Below are 14,757 nucleotides of genomic sequence, written 5' to 3' on the forward strand. Positions count from 1 at the left end.
ACTGTCAAGACTCATAACATTAATCCGACTACGCTTGTCCAAACTTGGTCACTGATTTTGTCAACTTCCCCACGTGGTTTCTGGTTTCATGTCTGGCCTATATATATACACACACACACACACACACACACACACACACACACACACACACACACACACACACACACACACACACACACACACACGTGTTCAGATCCATGACTCTTTTGAGTCTGCACTCTGCGGTAGTCATTAGCAACATGGCAACATGCAGTCTTCTCTTCTCGGCAAGCCTTCGAAATAGGGACGCTTTAATACCATGGGTATTTCAGAAAGGGATGTGGAACAGGATTCTTTAGATTCCTCCATCGATCTGTCAACACTTGAGGTGAAACATAATGGCTCCCCCGGCAGATGTACAGGACAGTCAGACTTATTCATATACTGCATGCAAAGACATTTGACATGTCAGTTCTTAATCTTAGAAATAATTTAGAGGTCTGAATATCAAAGTTTTTGCCTAAAATATTTTATATTCCTTTATGAACATGTCAGTCAACATGACTGAGTGGAAAAAAAATCCGCAAGAAATATACAGGGCTCTAGAAAACTGACAACTACATTTTCTTGGCAGTTCTTCCACTTAGCTGTACTTATAGGTAACTGACAAAATAAATGAAACCCTCGTAAATTAAGAATACAAAGTGTATTGGAAGCAGGTGCTTCCACACAGGTGTGGGTTCCTGAGTTAAAAAAGCAATTAACATCCCATCATGCTGAGGGTCATGTATACAAATGCGAAGTTACCCATTATTTTGGCTAGAAGAGATCCCAGTGACTTTGAAAGAGGGGTCTCAAAGAATCGTAGGGGTTTAAATGGTGTGTTTGTGTCAGTCACCAGATCTCAACCCAATGGAAATTATGGAGTGGTGCCTGGGAGCTTTTTCCACCACCATCAACAAAACACCAAATTATGGAATTTGTCGTTGAAGAATGCTGTGGCATTCCTCCAATAGAGTTCCAAACACTTGTAAAATCTATGCTCAGGTGCATTGCAGCTGTTCTGGGGGCTTGTGGTGGCCTAATGGTGTATTTACAGTGAGGCAAAAAAGTATTTAGTCTGCCACCAATTGTGCAAGTTCTCCCACTTAAAAATATGAGAGAGGTCTGTAATTTTCATCATAGGTACACTTCAACTATGACAGACAAAATGAGTAAAAAACATCCAGAAAATCACATTGTAGGATTTGTAATGAATTTATTTGCAAATTATGGTGGAAAATAAACTTTTGTTATTGACCAAATACTTATCTCAATACTTTGTTATATACCCTTTGTTGGCAATGACAGAGGTCAAACGTTTTCTGTAAGTCTTCACAAGGTTTTCACACACTGTTGCTGGTATTTTGGCCCATTCCTCCATGCAGATCTCCTCTAGAGCAGTGGTGTTTTTGGGGCTGTTGCTGGGCAACACGGACTTTCAACTCCCTCCAAAGATTTTCTATGGGGTTGAGATCTGGAGACTGGCTAGGCCACTCCAGGACCTTGAAATGCTTCTTACGAAGCCACTCCTTCGTTGCCCGGGCGGTGTGTTTGGGATCATTGTCATGCTGAAAGACCCAGCCACGTTTCATATTCAATGCCCTTGCTGATGGAAGGTTTTCACTCAAAATCTCACGATACATGGCCGAATCATTCTTTCCTTTACACGGATTAGTCGTCCTGGTCTCTTTGCAGAAAAACAGCCCCAAAGCATGATGTTTCCACCCCCATGCTTCACAGTAGGTATGGTGTTCTTTGGATGCAACTCAGCATTCTTTGTCCTCCAAACACGACGAGTTGAGTTTTTACCAAAAAGTTATATTTTGGTTTCATCTGACCATATGACATTCTCCCAATCTTCTTCTGGATCATCCAAACTTCAGACGGGCCTGGACATGTACTGGCTTAAGCAGGGGGACACGTCTGGCACTGCAGGATTTGAGTCCCTGGCGGCGTAGTGTGTTACTGATGGTAGGCTTTGTTACTTTAGTCCCAGCTCTCTGCAGGTCATTCACTAGGTCCCCCCGTGTGGTTCTGGGATTTTTGCTCACCGTTCTTGTGATCATTTTGACCCCACGGGGTGAGATCTTGTGTGGAGATTATCAGTGGTCTTGTATGTCTTCCATTTCCTAATTGCTCCCACAGTTGATTTCTTCAAACCAAGCTACTTATTACCTATTGCAGATTCAGTCTTCCCAGCCTGGTGCAGGTCTACAATTTTGTTTCTGGTGTCCTTTGACAGCTCTTTGGTCTTGGCCATAGTGGAGTTTGGAGTGTGACTGTTTGTTTGAGGTTGTGGACAGGTGTCTTTTATACTGATAACAAGTTCAAACAGGTGCCATTAATACAGGTAACGAGTGGAGGACAGAGGAGCCTCTTAAAGCAGAAGTTACAGGTCTGTGAGAGCCAGAAATCTTGGTTGTTTGTAGGTGACCAAAATAATTATTTTCCAACATAATTTGCAAATAAATTCATTAAAAATCCTACAATGTGATTTTCTGGATTTTTTTCCTTCTAATTTTGTCTGCCATAGTTGAAGTGTGCCTATGATGAAAATTACAGGCCTCTCTCATCTTTTTAAGTGGGAGAACTTGCACAATTGGTGGCTGACTAAATACTTTTTTTGCCCCATTCTATATACTCTAGTGTTGCTTTCAATTGTCTTGGGTTGCGCAAAAACAGTCCCCGGGAAGCCTGAATTTCAACTTACTGTGCCGGTGGGCAAAACAGTTGGTCATTATGACGGGGGAATTTGAGACAACATATCTAAAGGATCATATTATTAAACAGACTTTCCAAATGTGGGTCTGTTGTAAGACCAACCTCTCAGCTTACCTCATGTCAAAATAAAAGTCCTGCAAGTGAGCCATATGTGGACAAAAAAAGGTCCTTTATATATTTTGCTTCAAATTTCCCCCGTCATAATGACCAACTATCCTACCCACCGGAATTTTGTGTAACACTAGCGTTGCTAAAAACACCTACCCAACACCCTATTAAGACACTTCATGTTGGTGTTTCCTTAATTTTGGCAGTTACCTATACCGGCATATGGAAAAAATATATAGTAATGCAGATAAAAATACATTTGATTGCTATAGTATACTTTGCTTTCTCGTAAACAGCAGCCTTTTTACAAAAATAGAAAAACTGGTATGTGCCACACCACCACATAAAGCAGCCATATTGTAATCTTGTGGACAGTGTCTCAGGCGTGTGGATAGGCCCCATAGCAGACCTAGCAGTAACAGAGTCAGACAGTTGGTTGCTAAACTTATTGAGGCCCTCCACGGTTGGGTAAGCCAGCTTCATCTCAGTGATATAGTTGGAGAAAACAGAGCGGTCCAGAAAAGTGGAGGTTAATCTTTTTGCTATAGCAAGGTTAGATTAGAATAATTTGATTTCAAACACATGCAGTACAGAAATGGTTCACTGTGTGGCTTGGGGTCAGGCATCAAGGTTGTCACAGACAATATTAGCTAAAAAGATATTCATTAACAAGGTCATTCTGTTAAGATGTTTAATGCATTTTAATGGCATATTTTTTAAGCCTGTGTGGCACATAAGCAAAGTCGGCAAGTATTTAAAGACTGTACTCGTGAAGCCATAATTCACTTCTGTGATAATTCACTTCTGTCAAGTACTCAAGTGTTCCTATAACTAGGAGGCTTTATTTATAAGTCTCTTCACAGATATTTACTGGAAATCGAAGGCCATTTATTTATTATCTGTAATGTCATATATTACAGTCTTAAAACAGCAGATCTTGAGGTGACCAATACAGAAGTTTCTGTCAAAGACCTGCATTGGGTCTCAGAAACAACTCTGAAGTATTTAACAGGGCCAGAGTACCCACAATGCTAATGAATTCTAACACCAGCTGTTACTCTTCAGTGACACTCACTGGTCGATTTCTCATTTGGGACTTTTCATTCGGATGTTAATCTTCAAAAATAGTTACTACATGATCCTATTTGCCGTTTATCATGAGGCACAGGGGGATCTTATTTTTCTCATACAATGTCTATACCAACAGGGCCTCAGTACATTTACAATTGTGCTAATCAAGTACAGTATATTCAGTGAGGTGAAATGTAATCATTAGAGTTCACATAATTCCCTAATTTACATGACAATTTCCATGTGAATGTTCTGTATCGTTGTACCCTCCTGAACAGTCTCCTGTTCTGTTCAAAACTAACTTCTGCCACCCTGCCCAATGAGCTCACCAGCATCATGTGTCAGCTTCTCCTCCTTGATCATGGTAAAGCCAACCTGGGCTTAAAAATTAAGTTTAGTAATTAATTTAACATCGGAAAATGTCAAAACAGGACCCCGTTGACCCCTATGGGCATGACACCTCTGCCAGCTCCACGGACTGTCATCAACCTTCTGGGACGAGAACTGAGGACCCCGGTTGGAGACCCTGTCTATTGGCACTCCATGGATCCGGAAGACATGCTGCACCATGAGCTGGGCCGTCTCTTTAGCAGAGGGTAGCTTGGGGAGAGGAATGAAGCGGGCGGCTTTGGAAAACTGATCCACTACAGTCAGGATGGCGCTGTTGCCATCAGACGGGGGAAGACCCGTGACAAAGTCCAGGGATATGTGAGACCAGGGGCGGTGAGGGATAGGCAGAGGTTGAAAGAGACCAGCCGAAGCTTGCCGAGGAGTCTTGTTCTGTACACAAATCGTGCATGCGGTGACGAACAGGGAGACGTCAGGAACCATGGTAGGCCAGTAAAAGCGTTGTCACACAAAGTCCCGGGTGGCAGGCAAACCTGGAGAAGTGTGCCCGCTCCAGGACCAAGGAGCAGACCGTGTCAGGAACGAACATCTGGTTATCTGGGCCTCCCTGGGGTTTGGCTGGGAAAGCTGCGCCTCACGAACCTTCTCCTCTATTCCCCAGCTGTGTGCAGTCGTCAGGCATGAGTTGGGAAGGATGGTCTTGGTTTCCGGGTTTGAAGCCATGGGGCTATAGCGGCGTGACATTCTTGGATCCCGGCCGGTATGAGAGGGAGAAGTTGAACTGGGTGAACAGCAGGGCCCACCTAGCTTGCCTGAAATTGAGGCGCTTGGCGGTGCAGAGATATTCCAGGTTCTTGTGGTCAGTCCACACAATGAACGGATGTTCCGCCCGCTCCAGCCAATGCCTCCACTCCAACGCCATCTTCACCCCAAGAAGCTCGCGATTCCCCACATCATAGTTCCTCTCTGTGGCATTGAGGCGGTGGCAGAAGGCGGAGAAGGGATGTATAACTTGAGGTCCAGGGCAGAACGCTGGGACAGGGCAGCCCCCACTCCGACATCCAAAGCATCAGCCTCCACCACAAACTGGTGGGACGGGTCAGGATGAACCAAGATGGGAGCTGTGGTGAAGTGGTGTTTTAGATCCCAGAACAGAACCTTGGGAGAGGTGTGCAGACAGAGGGGGAGCCAGGGTGCTGTAACCCCGGATAAAGCAGCGATAAAAGTTGCTGAATCCCAGGAAATGTTGCAGTTGCACCCTGGATGTAGGGGAGGCCAATCCACCACAGCTCTCACCTTTCCGGGATCGATCTGTACACTCCCTGCGGCGATCATGTAACCCAGAAAGGGGATGGTGAAGCGATGGAATTCACACATCTGCTTTTACAAAAAGCTGGTTCTCCAGGAGGCATTGGAGAACCTGTCGGACGTGGAGCACGTATTCTTGGGTGGAGCGGGAGAAGACAAGGATGTCATCTACGTAGACAAAGAAGAACCGGTTCAACATGTCATGGAGAGCATCATTAACCAGAGCCTGGAACACAGCAGGAGTGTTGGTAAGGCTAAATGGCATGACCAGATACTCGTAGTGACCGCTGGCCGTGTTGAAGGCAGACTTTCACTCGTCCCTTTCCTGTATCCGCACCAGGTGGTAGGCATTCTGTAGGGCCAGCTTGGAGAACACACTGTGGCCCCCTGGAGAGGCTCGAAGGCTGAGGAGATGAGGGGTAGCGGGTAGCGGTTCTTCACCATGATGACATTGAGACCCCGGCAGTTGATGAACGGGCGCAGGGTTTTGTCCTTCTTCTCCACAAAGAGAACCCTGCGCCGGGTGGGGAGGCAGAAGGACGGTAAAACCCTGCAGCCAGGGAGTCCTCAATGTAGGTCTCCATAGCCTTGGTCTCCAGACCCGACAGAGAGTACAGTCGTCCCCAGGGTGGAGTGGTGCCTGGGATAGGGTTAATCCTGCAGTCATATGGTTGGTGTAGCAGAAGCGAAGTGGCCCACGCCTTGCTGAACACCTCCCAGAGTTCCAGGTACTCTGCGGGAAAGGCGGAGATGTCCGGGGCAACTTCCGAGCCCCCAGGAAGACATCCCGGGGCAGGCTGCGCTGACTTCAGGCAATGGGCGTGGCAGAATGGGCTCCAGCCCATGATGGCACCAGCAGACCAGTCAATGAGGGGATTGTGTTGCAGGAGCCTGGAAAATCCCAATAACACGGGAACTTGAGGAAACTTAAAACCTCTTAAGGATCTGCCCCCTTATTTTTCAAATTTCAACTAAAATGACATACCTAAATCTAACTGCCTGTAGCTCAGGCATTTAAGAGAGGATATGCATATTATTGATACCATTTGAAAGGAAACACTTGTGAAATGTGAAATGAATGTAGAAGAATATAACACATTAGATCTGGTAAAATAGAATACAAAGAAAAAACTGTTAAAAATGTTTTTGTACCATCTTTGAAATGCAAGAGAAAAGCCACACATTCACCTTGGAAGCTGGAGGTAATTTAGATGGTGTCCACAAGAGGGCAACAGTATATGTGCAAAGACTGATAACTTCAAGAATGAGTAAGCTACATGATATTTAGTATGAAGTCACCCAGGTGTCCTTCACGATTTGCCCAAAAGTACCCAATTGGTAAATTGATACATTTTCAAGAACATAACTCACTCCCAGGAATGTCATACATTATGGATCATTAGCTTCCTACATAAATTGTACTAACAGGAGACGTGACAAGAAAGCTGATCCAATGTCTCCAAACACAGAAGTGAAATATTTAAGATAAGGGCCAAGTTAGCAGCCAACACTGAACCCACCACAAACCACACATACACACAAAGTAAAAATAAATAAAATGTACACACTATTTACAATTACAGTATTTAGAACACCCTCTACACAAGATTGTGCTGCTGGTCTCAAGTCCCAAGTCTCTTTCTGCTGTAAAGCACTTACCATCCTCTACTTGTAGGCTGGCTGGGTATTCACACCTCTAGATGGCCGGACGGGGGTTTGTAGTGGAGCCAGAGAGAACAGCAGTCAGACTAAGTGGGGGATGGAGGATTTAGATGTGGTCTCTTCGAAGTCAGTCTTTATCACTATTGAAGATTATTTATTTTTTATATCAGTAAGAACTCAAGCTTATTACTTATTTTATTCAACCTTTATTTTAGCAATACATCAAATAAACACCACGTATATAAACACATATTATATAGAGTCGAGAACACTGTGGTGAAGTGTGCACCAATTATTTTATTATTTTATTTTTGTAACCTTTATTTAACTAGGCAAGTCAGTACAAATTATTGTTTACAATGACGCCTAACCCGGCCAAACCCGGACGACGCTGGGCCAATTGTGTGCCACCCTATGGGACTCCCAATCACGTCCGGATGTGATGCAGCCTGGATTCGAACAACAGTGCCACTCGGGAGCCCAATGTGTCTTCTATGTTGACTTTGACATGTTGTGGCTTTCGAGTGCCTTGTTAGCTATTCATACACATGTCATTAGGGAATATATATACAGTTGAAGTCAGAAGTTTACATACAATCAGGTTGGAGTCATTAAAACTCGTTTTTAAACCACTCCAGAAATGTCTTGTAAGTGAAATAATCTGTCTGTAAACAATTGTTGGAAAAATTACTTGTGTCATGCACAAAGTAGATGTCCTAACCGACTTGCCAAAACTATAGTTTGTTAATAAGAAATTTGTGGAGTGGTTGAAAAACGAGTTTTAATGACTGTAACCTAAGTGTATGTAAACTTCAGACTTCAACTGTATGTGTGAGTGTGTGGGTAGAGTCTAGTGAGTGTGCGTAGAGTCAGTGTAAGAGTCACTGCAAAAAAGTGTCAATGCAATAGTCTGGGTAGCCATTTGATTAACTGTTCAGCAGTTATGGCTTGGGGGTAGAAGCTGTTTAGGTGCCTTTTGGTCCCAGACTCGGTGCTCCAGTACCACTTGCCTTGAAGTAGCTGAGTGAACAGTCTATGGCTTTGACAATTTTCCGGGTCTTCCTCTGACACTGCCTGGTATAGAGGTCCTGGATGGCAGGGAGCTCGGCCCCAGTGATGTACTGGGCCATCCGCCCCATCCTCTGTAGCGCCTTGGGATCGAGGGCGGTGCAGATGCCATACCAAGCGATGATGCAGCCAGTCAAGATGCTCTCAATGGTGCAGCTGTCAAACTGTTTGAGGATCTGAAGGGCCATGCCATGTCTTTTCAACCTCTTGAGGGGGAAGAGGTGCTGTCTCACCTTCTTCAAGACTGTGCTGGTGTGAGAGGACCATGTTAATCCTTTTCATTTGCAGATTTAGACACTGTACGCAGTGGCTGTACAGTAACATGCTATAGATAACGTCAGAGCTCAGGGTCTCCGCTTCACAGCGCTGTATGGGTTTCGACTGACAGCCATTCTGAACTTGAGCACTGTGCGCGACAAGTTGCCCCCATCCCTTTTGCAAATGTTTTGTTGTCTGAGTGAGGGAAATACTGTAAATTAAGCAAGCCAAACAACGTGATGTCCAAATGTGCATATCATAAAATGCATGTAATATGCAGCGTCAACGTTTATGACCACTATGTTTGAATTACAGTTACAAGATGACATTGCGTTATACCCAGGGTTGTCCTGAACAGAATGAGCCTGTTTGTTGTATTGTAAAAAGAATTGCTGCGGACCGCGCATCTGAATGCACCCATGACTCAATTCTATGTGCAGCAAAATTAGAATCTGCTCCTCTGAATTGCCCTGTGAATGCCTAACACTGTAAGATCATATTTGTTCATTTAGCTAGTCATTTTGACAATAGAACAAGCTTTTAAATGATGCCCACCTGATCCAGATTGCGATTTATAAATGGACTGTTTTTGGATTGCGTAAACAACAACAGTAATTGTGTGATGCAGGCCTGTGTTCAAAACAACCACAATACAAGTGTGCTTGCTTCAGTTCCTTAACACCACATAGTTGAAGACTGCATTGAAATGACTTAGGAACTATGCACACATTGGAGAGGTGTGTGGCCACTTGGAGACACCAGTTTGACCTCTCACTCAAACCCCTGTCAAATGTTTTGTTTTATGTTGCACCTAGCCCAAATTTTCCGATAATATTCTTATCATGTTTCCTGAATGTATCCAGAGTATTTTCAGATTTCGTTATAAACAAATGTACAGTAAATGTAAATTGCACATCAAATCAACAGTGTAATGTTTGGATTCAGTCATGTGTCAGGGGAATTTAAGTATGCTCCCTCTAATTCTCCCATGTGACAAATAAAATTGGATTTGTCTCTCTCCCCACCCGGAGGACCTGAGCCCTAGGACCATGTTTCAGGACTACCTGACCTGACTCCTGCCTGTCCCCATCCCCAGTCCACCTGGTCATGCTGCTGATCCAGTTTCAACTGTTTTGCATGTGGCTATGGAACCCTGACCTGTTCACCGGATGTTCTACCTTGACCCAGTCCTCCTGCTGTTTTCGACCTGCTCTCTCCCCATCTCTTGCTCTCCCTCCCTCTCTTCCACATCTGCTGTATTTTCCTCTGAATGCTCGGTTTTCAAGAAAAGCCATCTGACATTTACTCCTGAGGTGCTGACCTGTTGCAGCCTCTACAACAGTGGTCACCAACCTTTTCTGAGTCAAGATCACTTTCGCAGTCAAAAAGCAAGCCGAGATCTATCACTCAAGAATGTTTAAAAAAAAATGTTTACATGACTTAAAAAAAATGTAACATTAACCTAATAAAAACAGTTCTTATTCAAAATGTTTCACAGCTGTAATGGCTGCCAAAGGTGCGTCCACCAAACATTAGCTCTGGAGTGTGAAGACATCGGCAATCAAGACATCTTTCTTTTTTAACTTTTAATTAGGAAAAGTTTCTCCAATTTTTCTTTCACTTTGAAAATGTGGAGTAGGTTGTGTACATTGGAAAAAATCAAATTCGTCCATTTTTAGATTTCACTTTGAGGCAGCAAAATGTGAAGACTGTGCAAGGGGTGTGTAGACTTTCACTAGGCACTGTGAAAGTATTCAGACTTGACACATATTGTTAAGGTTACAGCCTTGTTTTAAAATGGATTAAATAGTCCCCCCCAATCAACACACAATACACCCTACTGACAAAGCAAAAACAGGTTAACAATTTTTTGCTATGATAAGAAATAAAAAAACAGAAATATCACATTTACATAGGCATTCAGACCCTCTACTCAGTACTTTGTTGAAGCATATTTGGCAGCAATTGCAGCCTCGAGTCTTCTTGGGTATGACACTGCAAGCTTGGCACACCTGTATTTGGGGAGATTCTCTCATTCTTCTCTGCAGATCCTCTCAGACTCTGTCAGGTTGGATGAGGAGCATTGCTGCGCAGCTACTTTCAGGTCTCTCCAGAGGTTGAGAAAAAAAAAAAAAAAAACAGTCTGCCACCCCTTCTCTCTTACCTGCACCTTTCCCTGGGTGGCCACACCTCAAACGTAAGAAGGAAAAAAGGAAGTAACCACAGGTCTCAATTAATCAATCAACTAACAAACACTAAATTAGGAGCACATACGCAATAATAATAATAAATGAGGGCATTCATCACACCTGTGACATCTTGATATTTCATCATGCGCTTTATCCTCAACAAAGTGTAGAAAAGTTCCACTATTGACACTATGCTGTATTTACACAGGCAGCCCAATTCTTATCTTTTGCCCAATTATTGTCTAAAGAGCTGATCTGATCAGGCAAAAGACCATTAAGTGTAAAAAAAAATCAGAATTGGGCTACCTGTGTAAACGCAGCCAATGAGTACATTGACTCTTCAATGATCCATTGTCACATACCATGACATCCTAGCATAAATAAAATCCGATCAGCTCATTTCCTGCGACACAAGACTACTCATGAAAATGTGCACTTAGGAAATGGTCCTCCAATGCATTCTGGCTAAAGCATTAGGAGTACTCCTGTTACACCCTGTAGAGCTGCTCTATTAAAAATCTTAAAAAGCTACTTTGCTCTTCACGGCCATCGTACTAGCCCACCATGTAGGGCTGCATAAAATGACATAGCAGTCTCAAACTGGGAAGCTTCAACTCCCCAGTCTGGTCATTAGTTTTAGGAAACTTCAAAAGGAACCAGTTGAAAATAGTCCCCTTCTCCCTTCGGAGAAGGATTTGACTGGCATAGCCAGCGCCATACAATATGTCATCCTCACACAACTAAGACTTCAACCAGTCACATGGATCTGAAGCTCATCACATGGCCTATATTTGATCCTCTCTGCAATGTTTTTGCATGCCTTCCAGGTTTTTTTAAATTTTATTTCACCTTTATTTAACCAGGTAGGCTAGTTTTTATTTGTTTATTTTTATTTATTTAACTAGGCAAGTCAGTTAAGAACAAATTCTTATTTTCAATGACGGCCTAGGAACAGTGGGTTAACTGAATGTTCAGGGGCAGAACTACAGAATTGTACCTTGTCAGCTCGGGGGTTTGAACTTGCAACCTTCCGGTTATTAGTCCAACGCTCTAACCACTAGGCTACCCTGCAACTGCGACCTGGCCAAGATAAAGCATAGCAGTGTGAACAGACAACACAGAGTTACACATGGAGTAAACAATTAACAAGTCAATAACACAGTAGAAAAAAAGGAGAGTCTATATACATTGTGTGCAAAAGGCATGAGGAGGTAGGCAAATAATTAAAATTTTGCAGATTAACACTGGAGTGATGAATGATCAGATGGTCATGTACAGGTTAAGTATTTGACAAGTACATGATTGTTCGAACTTGAAATTGAAAGACTGCAAAGGTGAAACAAAGTTCCCAATGACTTTCGGTCAGCTACGGAGACCACTCACTAACTATCTCCCTATACTGTGTGCATCCAGTTTATTGACTTAGCTATGTAATGTGACACCAGGCATTACTGACCTGTCAACCTTGACTCGGGGGTAGACGTAAAATAGTAAACGTAAATCTGTCTCCCACCTTTACATTGAACAAAAATATAAACCCATCATGCAACAATTTCTAAGATTTTACTAAGTTACAGTTCATATAAGGAAATCAGTCAAATGAAATAAATTCATTAGGCCCTAATCTATGGATTTCACATGACTGGGAATACAGATATACATCTGTTGGTCACAGATACCTTCGCATAGTGTTGATCAGGTTGTTGATTGTGGCCTGTGGAATGTTCTCCCACATTTTGCTGGATATTTTTGTAAACTGGAACATGCTGTCATACACGTCAATACAGAGCATCCCAAACTCAATGGGTGACATGTCTGGTGAGTATGCAGGCCATGGAAGAACTGGGACATTTTCAGCTTCCAGGAATTGTGTACAGGTCCTTGCGACATGAGGACGTTCATTATAATGCTGAAACATAAGGTGATGGCGGTGGATGAATGGCACGACAATGGGCCACGGTATCTCTGTGCATTCAAATTTTCATCGATAAAATGCAAAATATAGTCCGTAGCTTATGCCTGCCCACACCATAACCCCACCGCCACCATGGGGCACTCTGTTCACAACGTTGTTATCAGCATACCGCTCGCCCACACAACGCCATGTCTGCCATCTGCCCGGTACAGTTGAAACTGCGATTAATCCGTGAAGAGCACACTTCTCCAGCATGCCAGTGGCCATCGAAGGTGAGCATTTTCCCACTGAAGTTGGTCACGACGCCAAACTGCAGTCAGGTCAAGACCCTGGTGAGGACGATGAGCACGCAGATGAGCTTCCCTGACAGATTGTGCAGAAATTATTTGGATGTGCAAACCCACAGTTTCGTCAGCTGTCCGGGTGGCTGGTCTCAGACGATTCCGCAGGTGAAGAAGCCAGCTGTGGGCTGGCGTGGTTACACATGGTTTGCGGTTGTGAGGCCGGTTGTACGTATTGCCAAATTCTCTAAAACGATGTTGGAGGGAACTTATGGTAGAGTGGTAGAGAAATTGACATTCAAGTGTCTGGCAAGTCTCTGGCAACATCTCTGGTGGACATTCCTGCATTCAGCATGCCAATTGCATGCTCCTTCAAAACTTGAGACATTTTGGCATTGTGGTGTGACAAAACATTTCAGAGTGGCCTTTTATTGTTCAAAGCACAAGGTGCACCTGTGCACCTGTGTAATGACCATGCTGTTTAATCAGATATGCCACAGCTGTCAGGTGGATGGAATATCTTGGCATGAAACATGGGACCAACATATGTTGTGTTTATATTTTTGTTCAGTGTAGTATGATAGATGGGGATTTCCCCCAAGGGCATAAATGGACGAGGGTGTGTCTTTTTCTTTTGGACGCAGCCTATGTCTCAATTGTCTCAAGGCTTACAAATCCTTCTTTAACCTGACTCATCCCCTTAGTCTACACTGATTGAAGTGGAATTAACAGGTGAGATCAATAAGGGATCATAATTTTCACCTATTCAGTCTATACTAGGGAAAGAGCAGGTGTTCCTAATGTTTTGTACACTCAGTATATAAAAACCCTGCCTGGAGACGTGATGTACAAAATGAAAATAATACGATATTTTCAACAATCTCATGCAAATATATACAGAAATCTAAACAAGGGCTATGAAAATGTTATATCCCTCAAACGGGGAAAAAATGTAGAGGGAATCAACTGTATTCGGCCTCTATGTGGTTATTGCCTCCCTAAAAATAGCACTTTTTACATCCTGCCTAAGATTGGATGCTACTGCTCTGACTGCTGTGCTCCTAATGTATTTAGTGATGAGCCAAGATAGCCATTGTGATTTTACTCTACTCACTAAAGCACCTGAAGTGGGTCACTTTCCCCAAGGCCTACCTTTCAACTGAGCTAGGTACACACACAGGATTTGTTTTGTGATTCATGGATACTTGGGTTTTTTCCTTAATGGATGGTAAAAACATGAAATTCATCCTTTATATATTAAACAAAACATAACCAGAGAGATTATATTTTAGGTACATTTCTGTGTACATTACTTACAGAAATATAGGACAGAGGAGACTTCAACTTTGTTGAAGTGTGCCTTCGAATCAGTGGGTGTTTCGGCCTTTAATCACTAAACACCCTCATCAAAGGTGGCCAGCGAAAGGGTGATCAAGCCTTAGCTTGTGTCCCATGCCCAATTAAGATGTCCCACGGGACTATGCAAGGCAGGGGCGTCCTCTTCCCTGAGCCAGCCCTACAGCTGACCGCATACCTCATATTCCAAGTTCTTTCAGCAACCTGATGGTGGAAGAAGCCACGAATCCTCTGCATCCCACTTCAACTGGCCAGACTTTTGCATTCCAGCCACGCTGAGTTGCGTCTGCTGCCAACTCTGTGTAACGCAGTTTCTTACGCTCGTAGGCCTCTTCAACAGAGTTTTCCCATTGGACTGTGAGCTCTATGATGTACACAGCCTTTCGTGAAGGGGACCAGAGTACCATGTCTGGCCTAAGGTTGGTAGAAGAAATTTCAGGTGGAAAAATGA

This window comes from Oncorhynchus mykiss, chromosome 25 (genome assembly GCF_013265735.2).
Source record: "Oncorhynchus mykiss isolate Arlee chromosome 25, USDA_OmykA_1.1, whole genome shotgun sequence".
NCBI lineage: Eukaryota > Metazoa > Chordata > Actinopteri > Salmoniformes > Salmonidae > Oncorhynchus > Oncorhynchus mykiss.